Genomic DNA, 18,038 nt, shown 5'->3' on the forward strand with positions numbered 1-18,038 from the left:
CATCTGCTCTCCATCTCTGTTTGAATTACTTTTCCACTAGTAAGACCTCTTTCTTCCTCACCCCCATCTCAGGTTTTTGGAAACAAGGTCTTTCTATGTAGTATTCCCTGGCTACCCTGGAACTCACTCTGTAGCCCAGGCTGGCCTCAAACATGGGTCAATCTCCCCACTCTCTGCTTCCCAAGGGCTGGGATTACAGGTATGTATCATCATACCCAACTTAATTTTTTTAATTTTAAATTATTTTATAATTTTACATGTATGTGTGTATATATATATGTATATATATATATATATATATATATATATATATATATACATACATACATACACACACACACACACACACACACACACACACACACACATACCACATCTGTCAGTGCCCATGGAAGCCAGAAGAGAACATTGGATTCCCTGGAACTGGAGTTACAGATAGTTGTGAGCTACTATGTGGGTGCTGGGAATCTAATCTGGATTTTCTAAAAGAGCAAACAGTGTTCTTAACTCCTGAGACATCTCTCCATACACCCACTACCCCCAACCTCCAACTTATCTTTTTTTATCCCTCGTCATCAGCCAAAGCAAGTCTTTAATTCTTTTTTCTTAATTTTTTAAATGCATTTTATACATCAAACATATTAATAATATTGAGTATTTTGATAATCAAATAATACATAAAAATTTGTTCAACTTTTATACTCATATCCTTCATACCCTAAAAATACCATAAATGAATGAAATACTATCCAAACTGAGGATTCTATATCTAATGTTGAATACAAATTGTTTCAAAACATGCAAAGTATTCTTGGGGAGTTAAGCATAGTACAAGAGCATAAAATATTAAAAATGAATCATTAACAGCCAGGCGTTGGTGGTGCATGCTTTTAATCCCAGCAATCGGGAGGCAGAGGCAGGTGGATTTCTGAGTTTGAGGCCAGCCTGATCTACAGAGTGAGTTCCAGGACAGTTAGGGCTATACAGAGAAACACTGTCTTGGAAAAAAAAAAAAAAAAGAAAGAAAGAAAGAAAAAAAGAAAATGCTAATTTCAAGCACAGGGAGAAAAATTATCCATAATATTTCCATGATGTTTATAGAACATGATTTTAATTTTTGGTTTTTCGAAACAGGGTTTCTCTGTGTAGCCCTAGCTGTCCTGGAGGCTGGCCTCAAACTCAGAAATCCCCTGCCTTTGTCTCCCAAGTGCTGGGATTAAAGGCATGCTCCACCACTGCTCTGCTGGGTTTTTTTGTTTGTTTGGTTGGTTGGTTTTTGGGTTTTTTTTTTTTGTTTGTGTGTGTGTGACTTTAATATTTTCAACTGTTGATAGTCAACAAACAGAACAGTTATTTTAAGATATACTTCGTTGGTATGTCTCCCTTTTCATTTTTGATTTTGTTATTTTGGATACTGTCTTTGGGCCCTCTGGTAAATTTGGCTAAGGGTTTATCTATCTTGTTGATTTTCTCTAAGAACCAGCTCCTGCTTTTGTTGACTCTTTCTATAGTTCTTTTTGTTTCTATTTGGTTTGATTTTTTGCTGTCTACTCCTCTTGGGTGTATTTGCTTCTTCTTGTTCTAGAGCTTTTAGGTGTGCTGTCAAGCTGCTATTGTAAGCTCTCTTCAGTTATTTTTGGAGGCACTTAGAGCTACGAGTTTTCCTCCTACCACTGCTTTCTTTGTGTTTCATAAGTTTTGATGTGATGTGTCTTCATTTTCATTAAATTTTAAAAAGCCTTTAATTTCTTTCCTTATTTCTTTCTTGATGAAGTTGTTATTGAGTAAAGCATTGTTCAGCTTCCATGTTTATGTGTGCTTTCTGTTGTTTTTGTTGGTATTTAACACCAGTCTTAGTCTGTGGTGATCTAATAGGGTGTATGGGATGATTTCAATCTTCTTTTATCTGTTGAGACCTGCTTTGTGACCAATTATATGGTCCATTTGGAGAAGGTACCATGTGGTGCTGAAAAAGAGGTATATTCTTTTGCTTTATGATGAAATGTTCTATAAATACCTGTTCAATCCATTTGGTTCGTAACTTCTGTTAGTTTCACTGTGTCTCTGTTTAGTTTCTGTTTTCATGATCTGTTCATTGCTGTGAGTGGGGTGTTGAAGTCTCCCACTATTATTGTCCTATGTATGATGTGTGCTTTGAGCTTTAGTAAAGTTTCTTTTCTGAATGTGGGTGCCCTTGCATTTGGAGCATAGATGTTCAGAATTGAGAGTTCATCTTGGTAAATTTTACCTTTGATGAGTATGAAGTGCCCTTCCTTATCTTTTTTGATAACTTTTGGTTGAAAGTTGATTTTATTCGATAGTAGAATGGCTACTCCAGCTTGTTTCTTGAGAACATTTCCTTGGAAAATTGTTTTCCAACCTTTTACTCTGAGGTAGTGTCTGTCTTTGCCACTGAGGTGCATTTCCTGTATGCAGCAAAATGCTGGGTCCTGTTTACATATCCAGTCTGTTAGTCTAAGTCATTTTATTGGGGAGTTGAGTCCATTGATGTTAAAAGATGTTAAGGAAAAGTGATCGTTACTTCCTGTTATTTTTGTTGTTAGAGGTGGAATTTTGTTTGTGTAGCTATCTTCTTTTGAGTTTGTTGAAAGATTGCTTTTTGCTTTTTTCCAGGGTGTAGTTTCCCTCCTTGTGTTGGTGTTTTCCATCTATTATCCTTTTAAGGGCTGGATTTGTGGAAAGATATTGTGTAAATTTGGTTTTGTCAAGGGATATCTTGTTTTCTCTGCCTATGGTAACTGAGAGTTTTTCTGGATATAATAGCATGGGCTGGCATTTGTGTTCTCGTAGGGTCCGTATGACATCTGCCCAGGATCTTCTAGCTTTCTTAGTCTATAGAGAGAAGTCTGGTGTAATTCTGATAGGTCTGCCTTTATATGTTGCTTGACCTTTTTCCCTTACTGCTTTGTTTAGTGCATTAGTTAGACTGGCTGTCCAGTGAGTCTCCAGGATTACAGATCTCTACCTCCAGCCCTGGAATTTCAGGTACTTCTCCAATGCTTGGCTTTGTATCTGGATTCTGGGCATCTGAACTGAGGTCTCAGTCTTCTGCAGCAAACAGATATCCACTGAGCCATCTCTCCCAGCCCAGGATGCAAAAATTCTCAACAACATTTTAGCAAGTAGAACCCAACCATACTATATATAAAAACAGAAAAATATGAAGAGAAATCATGGTTTATCCCATTAATGCAAGGTTGGTTTAACATTCATATGTAATTAGGTTTAACATTCATATGTAATTAATGTAATTCATTGTATTGGTACACTAGTAAAGAAAAATAAATGAACTTGGTAGATGCAGAGAAAGCATTAATCTATAAAAATTCATTCCTTAAAAAAAAAAAAAACTATCAGCAAGTAAGAATAAAGGGAAAATGGCTTGATCCAATAAACAGCAGCTCTGAGAAAAATCAGCATTGACATTACACTCCTGGATAAGAAACTACATTCTCCTCTAAGAGGAGGAATAGAGGAATATAAAGAAGACACCCACTTCTATCAACATGGCATTGAGGACCTAATTGGTATAATAAAGAAAGAAAAAGAATTTAGAAGCCACAAGGATTAGAAAGGAAACAACAGTGCCACCTTTGTCAGGTTCTGTGATTCCCTATATAGAAACACTAATTGAGTTTTCCTTCTTAAAGCTACTAAACTAATTAAGGAGTTGAGTAAGATCACAAGATGAAAAAGTCTACTGAATTACTTTATTGTATTTCTGTACACTGGCACCTAAAATTGGTATCTTAAAATACTATGTAAAATAGAATAAAATATAAGTTCTGGACAAGTATTTAAAATAAACATTCTCATTTGTTTGTTCTTAGAGACAGGGTTGGTTTGTGTAGACCTTACTGTCCTGGAACTAGCTCTGTAGACTACGGCTGGCCTTGAACTCAGAGAGATCCCTCTGCCTCTGCCTCCAGAGTGCTAGGATAAAGGTGTATGCCACAACTACCCTGACAGTGTTATTTTTCACTAAAAACTATAAAAGTTTTCTGAGATAAATTAAAGAATATGGAAGAATATATTTATCATGGGTTAGAACATTCAGTATGGCTAAATTGTTAATTCGCTCCAAGATTATCTATAAATTCAAAGTGATTCCCATCAGAACCCTCCTTAAGTTCTTTTAGAAATCATGTGATTTCAAAGTATTAACAAAAATGTGTAACCTAAGAGTTGAAACAGTCCCTTCTCAGTTTTTCTGGCAGTGTTAGTTCTATGAAGTCCCCATGACACTGCATTAGCAAATATTGAATCTTTGTCTAGGAGAAAGGTAGGGTCACCATACTGTGATCTCCGGACCAACATTCATCAGTAAATTTGTAACCTCATTTTTCCCATGTTGCTATTTAAATAACCCTTATTGTATGTATGTATGTATGTATGTATGTATGTATCTCTAGATAGAGATAGACATAGACATAGACATAGAGATAGACATAGACATAGACAAAGACAAAGACAAAGACAAAGACAAAGACAAAGACAAAGACAAAGACAAAGACAAAGACAAAGACAAAGACAAAGACAAAGACAAAGACATAGACATAGACATAGACATAGACATAGACATAGACATAGACATAGACATATCTGACACTAGATTTATAGCTAGTCATGTAATTAACCATGCCTGATGAGAGTTATCTAACATTTATTTTCTCCATGTACACTGTATAGCCTTCTTGCACTAAGGACCACTAGAGAGTGCTTCAATACTACCTTGGAGAACCATTTAAACAGCAAAGTCACCAAGAAAATACACAAAAATGTGGCACTAGGTAGGCTGAAAACAAGTTGTGCGTTTACATGCTGAAAGTAGAAGGCAGAGGAGAGCAGCAACTGCCTCAGCTGGGAGCACATATGTTGGGGACTTGGTATTTGTCCTGTTCCAGTGTCTGTGGATGGCAGAAAATGACAAAGTATGGAATTTGAGTGTAAGTAAAATGTTTAGCAAGTAGGCAAATTTAAAATATGTGATCTGAGAATAAAGTGTATTTGATTAAAACTTTGAAAAAGATAAATGGAATTGTAGGTTTGAAGCTACTTGCCTTTAAGCTATTTACAGAGCAGAATATAATCAAGACAATATATATGGATATGTGTATAATATCTTGCCATTATCACAAATTATGTAGATAACAATTCAAAGTGCGTTTCAAGACATAAGAATAAATGCTACTAAATATCCCAGATGAATCTATGCCACAGACCGGGCTCAGTCGGCCCCCCTCAATCCATGGGAATCAGGGCCTCAGACAGATGGGCATAAAGTCGGAGAAAATGGGGTGACAAACAGACAGGACACAAGGGAGTGTGCTGTATCTGAATGTAATTTGTCAAATTGAGCATCAAACTTTTTATACAGAAGAATATAGGGAAGTTAGGTGACACATCAGCAAGGTACAAATGAGGTTACTGAATGCTTAATGACTCTTACACAAAACAGAGGAAAACAAACACAAAGCCTGGCAGGAACTGGGCAGTAAAACAACTGAGACAAAGTCAGATCTATCTAAGGTCAGCTATAGTCTTAGAATCCAGATGTGAGGTCTTTACACTCCCAGGGCAAGGGCTTTCATGCCCAAGTCATGGTCCTAATTAAGGAGTTCCGCTCTAGCTAACCTTCTCATGAATAATGCAATACTCTAAAACCACAGCCCAATCTACTTCCTAAACCATTGTAAATTCCTGTATATAGGAGCGACTTGGCTTTTATTCTAAGTGATAGTGTGTGTGTGTGGGGGGGACTTTCTACTAATAAGTAATGTAGTCTGCCGTACATAACTATAATAAGGACTCTAAACTTACTTTGCTAAACTTGCTCTGAGATTTCTAACTCTATGTAGTAGATAGTAATGCCTGATTTCTTTCACAATCTCTCTTACAATACTAGAGGCAATTCTGAATGTCACTGAATAGGCAACATTCTTACTGAATTCCAAGCCCAGGGTTGGCTCAAGGACTACCTAGGGCATTGGTGAAAGCCAGGAAGCAAAGTTCGGTTTTGCTTGGGTATTTGGCAAGACATTGCTTAGAGGCACCTATAACAAAACAATACTGGAAGGAAGCACACAGATCCATTCACAAGGATAAAATTGGAGCATACATGCTGTGGAATGCCACAGTTCCAAGAGACTAAGTTTCCGTGAAACTCTTCGCCTCAGGGCTCCATCCAGACTTTTGGCCTGTCATGCGTGTCACTACTGGAGTGGATGTAGCAAATCTATAGGAAAATATTGCCATATTTGGCAAAAAATTCTTAAGACTTAAAAGAAAAAAAATCAGTAAATTTTATCAAAATTCATTGATCTCTGAATTATATTACCACTAAAAAGAAAAGACAAACTAAACTATGATAAAACATTTGCAAAACATAACCAACAAAGGATTTCAAAATATATAAAGAAGACAAAACAACCCTTTAAAAATAGAAAAAGAAAATTGAATAGACACTAAACCAAAGACAGCATAGAGCTGAGGTGTAGTTCAGTGTTTGCAGAATGCTTGTACAGTGTGTGTAAGACTGTGGGTTCAATCCCAGGACTGAAAATCAGTCCAAAAATGGCATATAGATAACAAAGAAGCTCATGAAAAAATGCTCATAACTAGCCAGTAGGAAAATGCGAACTCAAACCACACTGGGTACCACTACATACTAACTGGACTAGATATATTTTTAAAAGATTTTCCTTTTCTTTTTCTGTATGTTTGCGTGTGCACATGTGCATGTGTACCATTTGTGTATGCATACTCTTGTATACCAGAAAAGGGTCCTGGATCCCCTAAAACTGGAGTTACAGACAGTTGTACACCACCCAGCATGGGTATGGGAGCTGAATCTGTCATTCTGATTCAAACCACCACACACTGCTTATAAGAATGTGAAATGTTTTACCATTTTAGAAATTATTTTAGCATTTTTTATAAGCTTGGATGTGTACCTAATATGTTTACCTACCATTCACTTGGATACTTACCCAAAGAAGTGAGTTGTGTCTAAAGATCTGAGCACAAATGTTCCCATGCACTTTTATTGCAATAATCCTACTCTGGCAGCCATACATGCTCCTCATCTGGTGAATGGATAACGCCCTGCACTCAAGCACACACTGCAATACTACACAGCAATAAGGAATGAACTCCACAGGCAGCAGCCAGCGTGCCTCAGTATAAACCTTCTGCATGAAAGGAACTAGATGCTAAAATAGGATACTTGCTGTAAATTAAACAAAGTATTCCTATCCTATCCCATCTAGCTTCACATGAAGGAGACTCAGACTATGATTGATTGATTGATTGATTGATTGACTGATGTAGCTTTTGCTCAATTACTGGGGGTTACCCCCTAATCTAAGTTTCTAATGGATAAACTGGCTACTTCCTGACTCTGCTCCCCAAATACTTGCTGTTTGTGTTTCTTCTGGGCTATTTCTGCTCCAGCAGTCGGTTGCAGAGGAGAGAGCAGAGAGTGAGGGCATTTCACTCAGCTCTGTGCTCCCCGCTCCATCACACCTAATGAAGACCTTCTGTGCTCTCCTTCCCTCCTCTTGTCTCCTACCTGCAACCCTCAGCCAGGTAAATGGAACTCCACCTACTTCTAATCTCCCCAGCCAATTCTATTTACCCAATAGCTGTAAATTGGGGGGCAAAGTTTACATTGCATCACTTGGTGAGTGAGGAGCTGTTCATGAGGAGAGGGTGCAACTAGATCTTGGGGCCAGTGTTTAGCATTTGAATGCATAGCAACACCAGACCAACCCCCAGCAACTTGCTGTGTCATGCTGACAGAGGGCAGATCAGTGGTTACCCTGCGACCAAGAAGAGGGGCAGGGGGAGGAGTTATAGGATGAACAAGGATGGTCACATTTGGTACCTTGACTTTGTTGATAATGTGTAGATATCCCCAGTTTATCAATTTATACATTTTTAAAAGATTTATTTATTATTATATATAAGTACACTGTAGCTATCTTCAGATGCGCCAGAAGAGGGCATCAGGTCTCATTACGGATGGTTGTGAGCCACCATGTGGTTGCTGGGATTTGAACTCAGGACCTTCAGAAGAGCAGTCATTGCTTTTACCCGTTGAGCCATCTCACCAGCCCCAATTTATTTTTTACTGAAATGCGTTTTTTCCTATGTAGTCCGACCTGGTCTCATACTCAGTTCTTCAGCCTCAGCCTCCCCAGCAGCAGGCTGCACTGCCATGGTTGCTTGACTTTCCATTTAATGCAGTTTGTTTCTGTCATTTACAAGTCAATAAAACCAGAATCCGTAAATCAGAATGAGAGCTCTGAAGGTAAGCAGTGCTCCAAGTGCTACAAGCAAAAGAGATTATAGAAAGAGTCTTGGAACTGGACCAGGACACATGTGAAAGCAGTTGGAAACTCCAGCTGGGTCTTTGGACATGCGTGTCAAGGGCAAAGTTGCAATTAGTCTTGTATTTTAAAGTCACCGTTGGATCTGACATTAGTGTTTATGCTGTACTAGAAGGCAACTAATGATTCAAAGATGCCATTCATTTATACACTCCCTATGGGATCCTTTCTGTGGGTGAGCACTCTTCCTGGGCATTTCTCTTGTATATGTGAGACTTAAGAAACTCACATTTTAGCTTCCCCTATGCTGCACACACAGTGCAAGATATGAAGGCTATAATCAGTTTATAATTCTGATCAATTTCAATTCAGTGTGCATTCTTTATGCCTGCAGAGTTATCGAGACCACAGCAATGATTTGTCCCAAGGATGACTTTTTGACATAAAGTGGGGTGAGTGGGCGGGTAGTAGTAACAAGACTGACATAATTCTTCACAGAGAAACACGGTTTCGAGAGCAAACTACAGAGTCCAGGAGCTAAGCCACACAAGTGCCTAGAGAAGGAAGATTATCACTGAAGGGAAAGCCTAAGCAGAACAGGCTTGTTTAGTGGTCAGGAGAGGGGTCTGGGGAGAGACAGAGAGGCAGAGAGAAAAGAGACACACAGAGACAGAGACAGACAGAAAGAGAGAGACAGAGGTGGGGGAGGGAGGCAGGGAGGGTGAGCGAACAGGGCATCAACTGCACAAGTCAGCTAACCCAGCTGCCACTAAGAGCAGCTGTGTAGAGAGAGGACTTGCTGAGAAGTAAATCCAGTCACCCAGCTTCTTGCTACTCCTGGCTGCTGAGCCTAGAGTTTAGAGATCGTGGTGTGTATCATTTGCTCACTCTCTGCCTGTGTCAGGGCACAGAGTTAAAAACAGAAGGAATCTGGAGAGAGAAAGGCCCCGTGGGAGAACTGAACTGACTAAACATGAAGCAATAATAGTTTAGAAAGAATTCCACACATGGGGAGGTGAGCCTAAACCTTGTGCTACTTTTAAGTGTTCCAGTCTCCACCTGCCTAGACCTGATAAACCAGGACCTCCCTGCAGGGTTCACAAGCCACCCGTGGATTCTAATGTCCGTTCTATCTTAAAGCCCTTTGACCCAGACCTTTAACTCTCACTCGGAAGCTCGCTGAGTCTACACGCAAGGGCACGAGAGCGTGCGTGCGGGATGGGATAACTTTAAAAACTAAAAAAGCATTGCTCTCCCACAATGAAGTATTATTTCATATATTGCTTCATTCAGTCAGGGTATTTTTTTAAGTATATATGGATGTTGCCTATACGTATGTCTGTGTGTCAGTGTGTGTGTGTGTGTGTGTGTGTGTGTGTGTGTGTGTGTGACCTGTCGAGGCCAGAAGGGAACACTGGATCTCCTGGACCTGGAATTACAGCCTGTTGGGAGCCTCCATGGGGGTCCATTGAAAAGGCACTGGGCTGTTCTTACCTTTGAGCTATGTCTAAAGCCCATCACTTGGGTTTTAGTATTTTGTGTGGGATACCTCCCATAGCCTCACTTTCCTTTCCCCAAGGAAAGCTACAATCTCATGAGTGAATAGGAGAGATGATTCCAAGGCTCTGGGAAGAAAGGAACAGGCCCAGCTGGAGCCTGCCAGAGAGGGCAGCTTGGTTTTCTCTGGAACTTTGGGTTCATTATGTTTCTTTCGGGAGAGAAGCACAAGGCTGATGACTCACATTTACTGTTGAGTCTTAAAATCCAAATTGCAGCTGTCAAAATGAAATTAGTGCTTTCAGGCACGATGTGAAAGGAGGGATGGTCCACAAAACGTGGGCTTGGATTTGACTTGCCTTTGTAACCCAGGGGTGAGCTTTGGATTGAGGCAGTAAGAAACCCCAGTCTTACCAATGAAGTGAAACCCCAGCTGTGGTAACAACTTCTCCCTCTCCTCTCCATTGTGATAAACAATTTCTCATTTGTTCATCTTGGATTAAATACTAGAAGGGAACTATTAAAAAAAATAGAGTGCCTTAGGGAAGGTGTTCATTTGCTTTGACTCCAAAGAAGAAATTAAGCTGTCGTTGGTGCCAATAGCATGTGCTGTGGCTTGTCTAAAGTTCTGAAGCATCTATATAAGCTCTTTGATTAAGCCCTGGGTGTAGCCAAGCAGCCACAGCCTCTGCCTCGTGCTTCCCTCCCCCAAGGTTAACAAGATGCACATCCCAAATTCTGTGGGCTGAGATCCAGCGCTAAGATCAGGATATGAATGAAGGGAAATGCTTAAATACAGGGTTCATGTGCCCTCTGGGGAGACCCCATGGATGGATTGCAGCACACCCTTGAGGCTCGGAGCTAGGGCATCCTTACTAATTGATTTCACCTGTCTTTGCAGTCCACCACTCTAGTAAAATTCTCCAGGACAGAAGACAGGCGCATTTAGCTGACTGTGTGCTAATAGTTGCCCCTGGCAAGACATAGCCTGAATTTGGCCAGACCATTTGTTATAAGCTTCAAAATGCCAATTTTGCTGTATCAGATCAATTTAGCAAAACAAACATAGCCAAAGATACTTTTAAAATATTTTGTAAGTGTCATATCCATGTCTGAAGCCTCCCTAAGTACCCAATAAAATGAAACCATCTTTATGGAATTGTGACTTGGGCCAATCTTGTCTCTAGGGTCATGCCTGTGTCATGTAGACCTTTCTCCATCCTGTCTCAAGATTTAGGAGGTGAGGAGTGTGTGTTTGTTAAGCCTGCTTCCATCTATAAACTTTGTAAACAGGGTACTTTCTCAATTAAATTATTTCACAGCTTTATGAATGTTGTTTCTTGCTGGGTGTGGTGGAATACTCTTTTTTTGGGGGGGGGGGGTTATTTTGTTTTGTTTTTTGAAACAGGGTTTCTCTGTGTAGCCCTGGCTGTCCAGGAACTCACTCTGTAGACCAGGCTGGACTCGAACTCAGAAATCTGCCTGCCTCTGCCTCCCAAGTGTTGGGATTATAGGCGTGCACCACCACGCTCGGTTTATTTGATTTTTTTTTTTTAACAAGTGGTAGTTCTTAACCACGCCTTACTCCCTGCTTACAAGATAGTGTTGCTGGTCCCTCATTATATACCCACCAGATAGTCAGTATTTAACCATCTATCTAGGGAAAAGGCTCTGGTTTACAGTGTTTTCCAGTTTCCCTGGTATAAACACTCTACCATGGCCATTTCAAGCTACCTATGTGGAAGAAATGCCAGTCAACTCCAGCACACCAAAGAATCCCTTACTAGATTCTCAGTGGAATTTTTTTCCTTACATCTTTTCTGATCCATTTGATTCACTATTGTTTTCCTTACACAATGAAGAATGTTCTTGAATGAACAAGTGGAATAATTCTGTCATTCACAGAAATTCCTTCACAGACCACATGCCAGGCATCAGGCTGAGTAGTTGAGCTTGCGGAGTCTGCTCCTGTGTGACAGGCAGGATAGGTTCATGTTATTTACAAATTAAGCATTAAGTTAGAATTGTTGTGAGAACTATAGGGGGAAACTGTGAGGGAGAACTTGACAAATGCAACTGATGTCTCTTTGGAAAATACACTTTAAAAAATATTATATATGCACTCTGTCTTCACACACACCAGAAGAGGAACTCAGAGCCCCTTCTAGATGGTTGTGAGCCACCATATGAATACAGGGAATTAAATCCAGGACCTCTGGAAGAGCAGTCAGTGTTCTTCACTGCCTAGCCATCTCTCTGCCCCTCATAAAATATACTTTAAGATGTATCCTAAAGGATACATAAAAATTAGGTAGGTGAAAAGCAGGCAAGGAAGGGGTATAAACATTTAAGGTTAAAAAAAAAAAAGAGCAACATGTTCAGTCTTGGAGCATGAAAAATCTTGATTTGAAGGATAAAGAGGGGAAATAGAGAGGCATTAACTAACACTGAAGAGTAGCCAGGAATTGTATAGTACTCTACCTCGAATTGGATGGTTGGGATATCACGCTAGAGCATCAGGAAGCCACTAAGACAGTTAAGCAGAGGAGAGACCAGAGGGAGTTGCTGCAAGATCCTGAGGATGAAGTCTTTGAACAGGCTTCTGAAAGAGATGATGCTTGACTGATGTCTCAAGCCATACTTGGGTCACCAGGCAAAGAAGGCAGAAGGCTGTGCCAGGGTAACAGGAACTCTGAAGCCAAGGTCTCTTCCATACCCAGAAGTGGGTTTATCACTCTTCAGTGAAGTCCTCCAGGCCTTGAGGGAGAAAGTTGTTTTTCAAAAGCATAAGGAATTGTCCAAAAACTTTTGTACTTTTTTGTCAAATGGAAGTGTTCAATGCTAGGAAAACAAGAAGGCATTTGGTTAGAGCCCAGTCTTCGTTTATTCCTTTGACTTTGTTTAATAAGATTAATCTCTTAACAGTCTCCCTTGGGTCAGTACAAATCACTCATGGTCATAAATTACGACATTCTAAAAACAGTATGAAAGAACAGCCTCAGAGAGCCAGCTGGCAAGCTCAGTATTCATGGGGCAATTCTCTGGGACTGGGAGCTTTCCAGTCCACACTGCATTCTCATGTGTGTCTGGGGAGAGAAAACTGAGCCTTGGGGTTCCAGGTCACAAAAGAAGTCTGAATACTGTCCACTCAGAGGATCATGGGGATTTTTTCTTTTTCAAGGGGTTTGGTGATTTTCTGACTACCACACTCTGGGGATTTTGAGGATATTTAGCAAACACTGCTGCTGAAATTCTTCCCCTGAGCCAGTGTAGTTTAATAGAACGGGTGTATCTTGGCACAACTGTAAGTAAGTGAATTTCATGGTTAGTGTGGTGGAATGGGGAATGGAAAGGGGAGCTCTGCCCTGCTCTGCCCTGCCCTGCCCTGCCCTGCCCTGCCCTGCCCTGCCCTACCCTGTCCTTCTCCTTTCCTTTCCTCTTCCTTCCTTTCTTTTTCTTTCATTTTTCCCCTTCTCTTTTTTTCCCCCTCTCCTTTTCTCGATGCCAATAGAATCTCTCATTGGGTCCTGGAGCTTACCAGACAAGCTAGGCTGGCTCATCTATCTCTGTCTCCCCAGTGCTGGGGTTACAAGCACCTGTGTCTGACTTTTTATATTGCCTTGGGATTGAACTCAGGTCCTCATGCTTGCCCGACAGGCACTTTACTATCTGAGCATCTTCCAGTTCTAACATCAGTGTTTTTTGAAAGGACTCCAGAATGTCTAATAGACAGGGCCACACAGTTATTCCTTGCACTTTGCAGAGTCCTGGCCTGTCTAGAAAATAATCAGCATTTCCTCATTTGCTCTGTCTGTTCTAAGTCGTCTGGTACAAAAATAAAACCACATAGTATCTCAAGTACCTTGTTCATTTGTTTTGAAATGATACTTTTAAGACAGTACACGAACCGGGCAGTGGTGGCGCACGCCTTTAATCCCAGCACTGGGGAGGCAGAGGCAGGCAGATTTCTGAGTTTGAGGCCAGCCTGGTCTACAGAGTGAGTTCCAGGACAGCCAGGACTACACAGAGAAACTCGGAAGGAAGGAAGGAAGGAAGGAAGGAAGGAAGGAAGGAAGGAAGGAAGGAAGGAAGAAAGGAAGAAAGGAAGGAAGGAAGGAAGGAAGAAAGGAAGGAAGGAAGGAAGGAAGGAAGGAAGGAAGAAAGAAAGAAAGAAAGAAAGAAAGAAAGAAAGAAAGAAAGAAAGAAAGAAAGAAGGAAAGAAAGAAGAAAAGACAATACACGAAAATACACGAATTTTCTCTTGTTATTACAAAAGCTTTCTCAGAATTTTGAAGCCAGGCAACTGTTAGTAAATGACTAACGAAAAGCCCTTATACCCACCTCTTCTTGCTCTTCCTGGTTAGTACATCTGTGTGAAGGCTGTGTGGGAGTGGGAGGGGAGTTGGGGGAGGGTGTCTAGTGACCCTAACGGAGCCAGGCAATACTTGGAGCAGAGACACAAGCTCTTGCCTCCTGCAGAGATGGCTAGAAGCAACTGTTGCCATGAGCTGGGCCCGTATTTTCTCAGCAGCAAGACTTTGTGCTGGCTACCTGCGAAGGGACTCTAAGTCCCTTCGCAGGTAGCCAGCACAAAGGATGACCCAGTGACTGCATCACCATATAAACACATGCACCATTAACATCATGATGCATGCTGGGGAGGGAGCAAGCAGGGTCTGCGCTGGAGTGCACAGCCAGCCAGTGTGTGAGGCCAAAACTCCTCATAGCACCAGGCAAACTGGCTGTCACCCTCCAGGCACACTGAAGCCTGGGACTGAGGGCCCTAATACTGTTCTCATACAAGTCAATGGTTTTCATTGAGCTATGCTGGAAGTCTGCTAAGGTCCCCAGAGCTGAGAATACCTGTGACAGATGCTGTCAGTCACACGAGAATACAAAGCACAGTTTGGATGGAGTCTCCCCTGTTGAACAGAGTTCAGATTCGGCAGCCTACTAGAGGGCTCTCAGCATCTGGTGTTAGCAATCCTTCCCAAGCTCTCCTGCCCCGTTCCATGGAATTCCCAGAGTAAACTCCAAATGCCAAGCCTCTCCTGGTCTCCTGCATATCAGCATGTCCCCTCCGTCTCCATTCTCCTGCTTAGACCTGAGCAGTTTAATATGTGAGAGTGTAAATCTTAAGTTTTTTTGTAAGGGCTCCAGCTCAAGCTGCAGAGAGATGGCTCCATGGAAAAGAACACTGGCTCTCTTCCAGAGCATTTGGGTTTGACTTCCAACACCCATATGACAGCTCACAACTTTTCTAACTCCAGTTCTAGGGGATATGATGCCTTCTTTTGGCCTGCTTGGGAACTACATTCATGGATGTGGTGCACAGTCGTTTGTACACGCAGGCAAGCACCCATACACATAAAAATAAAAAGTTTTTTAAAAAGTGCCCAGTTTATTTAATAGAGATCCGTTTTTATCATTTTGTCAATTTAATGTTTATCTGAAAGCACAATACAAAATTCAAAGGCCAAGTACTTATTTATGTATGTTTTTGTGTATGTGCACATGTGTGTGTATGCACATGTGTACATGTCTGTGGAGGTCAGAGGACAGCCTCAGCTGTTGTTGCTCAGGCACCAGGCACCTTTTGCTTGAGGGTCTGCCTATGTCTTTGCCAAGGGTGTGAGGCAAGCTAGCAGGGAGTGCCAGCGATTCTGTTCCGCCTCCCATCTCACTGCCAGGATTATAAGTGCCTGCTACCAACTTTATATGCCCCAGTACAGGGGAACGCCAGGGCCAAAAAAAAAAATGGGAATGGGTGGGTAGGGAAGTGGGGGGGAGGGTATGGGGGACTTTTGGGGTAGCATTGGAAATGTAATTGAGGAAAATATGTAATAAAAAAAAAAGAAAAAAGAAAAAAATAAGTGCCTGCTACCATGCTTGGCTATTTATGTGGGTTCTGGGGATCAAACTCAGGTCCTCATGTTGCCAAGACAGTAACTTTGCAGACTGAGCCATCATGCCCAGGAAGGGACAATTAGAGAACCTGCATTGTACAAAGTAAATGAGACAAATGCAGACCCGTGGATGTTCATGGTGCTAAGAATATGTGACAGTAGAGGGCTTATCCCTAGAAAAGGGGCTTATGGCTCAGCAGTTCAGAGCACTTCCAGAGGGTCCTGAGTTCAGTTCCCAGCAACCACATGGTGGCTCATAACCATCAGTAATTGGATCTGATGCCCTCTTCTGGGGTGTCTGAAGACAGCTACAGTGTACTCATATAAATAAAATAAATTTTAAAAAGATTTTAAAGGCAGGGGGCTTTATGACACCCCCTCTGAGGCCAAGGGGAAATCACAGAATGGGGAGCAGAAAGAATGTAAGAGCGGGAATATGGGAGAAGGACCACAGAATGCACTCTCCAGGACATAGCAGCCATTGAAATCACGCTGTTCCAGCAGCCCTGGCCGCCTGCACTGGGCCTTCACAAGACTGGCCATAGTTAATCATAGATCCATAGGAACTTATGGGCCCGACTCTTCCTTGCTGAGCTATTGCCTACAGATGGATTCCTGGGGAAGGACAGTCATTATCTTTAGTTGTATACCCATTGGTAACTCCATCCCCCAGGATGTACTGGATAGTCCTAAACTCAAGGTTTCACAGAAAGCCCAGGGTAAACTCAGTGGGTCACAGGATGAAATGACATGAATATGGGGAAGAGACTGGTAGGGAGAAAGAAGAGCGAGAGAACCAGAAAAGTATTACTTGTACAAAATTGTCAAAAACTAATTTAATAAGGGATATTTTAGTAACAAGGAAGGATGATGAGGCTGGAGAGGTGGCCCAACCACAAAGAGCATCCTGCGGAGGACCTCAGTTCAGTTCCATGTCAGGTGGCTCACAACAGCCTGTGTCACCAGCCCCAGAGGATCTGACCCCGTGCTCCCTCTGTAGGCAGCTATGCTGGTGAGCACATACAAACACACAGTTAAAGATAAACTCAATCTTTGTTTCAGTGGTACAGACTCTTTTTTTCCTTTTAAGTATAAAGATTAGAGTCAGCAGCTGACAGTTTTCTGGGTAACTGAGTTTTCATCACCCTTGATGTAGTGATGCTTTTTAACCAAAGGAATATCTCTTTAATTCATTCAGTCCCCTTTATGCTCTCTGGCTTTTGCTGATTTTAATGGCAGGATTGTAACTAGAGTGTCATTTCTGTCATTTCATGGCATCCAAGGAGTCTCCTTGCCAGAAAACAGCATCATCTTGTCTGCCCACCTGTGCCAAGGAGAGGCTGACTCACTGATGGGTTGAAGGTGCCTTTAACCTCTTCTTCCTCTAACGTATTCCTAAGCCCATGGCTGAGGAGAACCCCCATACACATGTTCCCATACTGCGTGTGAATGACCAGCTGCTCAGCACTTTGTGGATATGTGATGACTAACTCAAGCCAGACTGTCAATAGTCACTCCTCTGTCACTCCCTGTAATTTGGCTCGTCACTCATGGCATCTGGTGTCGATTGTGCAGGTGGACAAGCAGAGCACATACAAAGTTTTCCTAGAACCTTTCCTATAGTCAGATGGGAAGAGGAAAGGATGATGGAAATCTAAAGATCGGTGTTGTGCTTGGACTTGCCACGGGTCTATGTCAGTGTTCTGTTGCCATGAAGAAACACAATGGGCATGCCAACTCTTAAAAGGAAAATATTTAACTGAGGCTAGCTTACACTTACAGTCCATTATTGTCCTGGTAGGATGCACTGTGGTATGTAAGGGGACAAGGTTCTGGAAAGGTAGCTGAGAGTTCTACATCTTGATTGGTAGGCAGCAGAAGGACAGAGTACTTGGGCTTAGCTTGAGCATTTGAAACCCCAAAGCCCTTCCCAAGTGACACACTTTCTCTAATAAGGCCACACCTACTCCAACAAGACAACACCTGCTATAATAGTGCCACTCCTTGGTGAGAGCCTGTGGGGTCCATTCCTACTCAAACCACCATACCATGTTTCCAGCAGACTGTTAAGTCCGTACCTTACTTGGCTGCCTTATCTGCACAGTGTCAAAAGCAGCTCAAAACTAAGTCATCCCGGCATGTGTTGGTGAAGCTATGCATGCCAGAGATTAGGAATGGTACTTTCTGGGAGCAATTGAACCTCTTGCGCTCAGCTCGACTCATATGAGCCCTCAAAATATGTTCAGAGCGGTTTTCATTACCACAGGAAAAGACAAATATTAAT

General features: G+C 41.7%; 1 protein-coding gene across 2 annotated transcripts in view; it reads left to right on the plus strand.

The window, feature by feature from the left end:
- Matn2 (matrilin 2) overlaps positions 1–18,038 on the plus strand; it is a 129,562-nt gene that overhangs the window by 53,661 nt on the left and 57,863 nt on the right. The window lies entirely within an intron of this gene.

The sequence above is a fragment of the Mus musculus genome, chromosome 15 (assembly GCF_000001635.26).
Source record: "Mus musculus strain C57BL/6J chromosome 15, GRCm38.p6 C57BL/6J".
Taxonomy (NCBI): Eukaryota; Metazoa; Chordata; class Mammalia; order Rodentia; family Muridae; genus Mus; species Mus musculus.